The sequence below is a fragment of the Gavia stellata genome, chromosome 13, assembly GCF_030936135.1.
Source record: "Gavia stellata isolate bGavSte3 chromosome 13, bGavSte3.hap2, whole genome shotgun sequence".
NCBI classification, from domain to species: Eukaryota; Metazoa; Chordata; class Aves; order Gaviiformes; family Gaviidae; genus Gavia; species Gavia stellata.
Window position 1 is genome coordinate 552,675 of NC_082606.1, and position 1,797 is coordinate 554,471.

Sequence of the window (1,797 nt, forward strand, 5' to 3'; positions counted from 1 at the left end):
CTCCCCCTGTCCAGTTGAGGAGGGGGTGTGATAGAGTGGCTTGGTGGGCACCTGGCAGCCATTCGAGGTCAGGTGTAGGGAAGAGAGCTGATGGGGTTGTGCTGCTTGGGATATGTGGTGAGGTCAGGCTCGTAAGTTTTGCTCAATAACCAACAAAAGTGGACTTCTTATGGCCCTTTGTCTTCACCAAACTTGCCTACCTTGTAAATGGGGAGAAGAATTTCCCATCCATGCAGGCATTTCTGGGGGAGGCAGGAACAAGGATGATAGGCAAAGGGGTGCCCTGTGCAGATATCTGGAGTCCCACAGCTGCAGCGTGGTCAATTGCAGGGAGCCCAAAAGGAGACTGTGCCCCGTAGTTGGCAGGATTCGAACCTGCACAGGGAAACCCCAATGGATTTCTAGTCCATCACCTTCACCACTCAGCCACAACTACCTGCTCCAGTCCACTCTGCCCTGCTGCTCACATGCCCTCTGCAATAACACCTGGCTCCCTGGGAGTTTCAGGGCCAGGCTTCACTCAAAGCTCTGCAGCGGGGACCTTCATGGAGCATGACAGCCACATGGAGCCAGGTTGCCAGAGGCCTTGACAGGTGGAATCCCAGGGACAACAGGTGAAGCTCCCAGTGCCTTTTCCTCAGCCAGGCATCTGGGATATCCTGCCACAGGACATGGTTTCACTTCCCAGCTGGTGTCTCAGCTGCTGCCAGGGAAGAAGGGAAGGCAGCTGTGTGGAGACAACCAGGGCTGGTGGCAGTTGTGGGGTGGGATATTAGACCCTGCTTTGCTTCTCAAATTTATCTGAGGGGGACTCCAAGGCTGCTGTGAGGACTAGGGTGGGGAAATTCCTGCAGGGAATATGGTGACCTCCTGGCAGCAACTCCAGCCTCTTGGGGACGTAGGGTGGTGTCAACCATTGAACAAAGACTATCACACTTGCCCTGCGGGTTGTTGGTGTGTAGAGGGTTATGGTTTGTGAGAGTGGGAGAGATCTATGGAAAGGGCAAGGTGAAGCCTGGATGAGGAAAAGTGAGAAGGGGAAAAGGGAGAATAAATGGAATGTTTGGATGACTTTGAGGGAGACAGGAGAGATATTGTTTTGGGGAATAGGTATGTCCTGAACTTTTTTCCAGCATTGTCAAGCATTCTCCAATTATTGAGCATGGACAAAAATGTTAAAAGGATCTGCAAAATGGATCATTTCCCTCACTAGGTGAAATTAGCTCTGATTGCCTTTTGCCTCTGGTGCAGGAAAATTTTGTTATTGAGTCAGTGTGGAGGTTGCACGTATGGCAGTGCTTGTGTGCATGCAAGGCAAGAGTGGGAGCTGGTCGCAGTTGAGGGGATAAGCATGAGGAGTGGCTTGAGGAAGTGTGTGTACAGGGGGATGGAAGGAGGAGGCTGGCCAGTCTGTGAAGTGGAGGAGCAGGAGACAGGCCAGGCTCTGATCTGGAGGAGCAGGAGGCAGCACTGCCCACAGGTGCGTTGCTGGTATAGTGGTGAGCATAGCTGCCTTCTGAGCAGTTAACCTGGCTTTGATTCCTGGCTAGTGCTGACAAATATCTCTGTAGCCTGGCTCCAGGTTTTCTTACATCTTTTGCAGGCAGCCGCTCCTGCTCAAAAAATACCCAGCTTTCCCCTGGGATTTCAAGACGGTCCTCTTGCCTCTCTGCAGCCTTGAGACCAACTGAGACCAATGCTTTCAGCCTGCTGGCAGGGCTTCAGGCTGAGCTCCTCACTGCAGCCAGGAGAGAGGCTGTTTTAGCCTGGCACAGAGCTGTGCCTGCTGCTGCTGTG

The 1,797-nt window shown here is 52.9% G+C and overlaps 1 non-coding gene across 1 annotated transcript; it reads right to left on the reverse strand.

The window, feature by feature from the left end:
* Positions 1-354: 354 nt before the first annotated feature.
* TRNAS-AGA (transfer RNA serine (anticodon AGA)) lies at positions 355-436 on the reverse strand. The gene has a single exon. It is a non-coding gene; the product is annotated as a tRNA-Ser (tRNA).
* Positions 437-1,797: the final 1,361 nt, after the last annotated feature.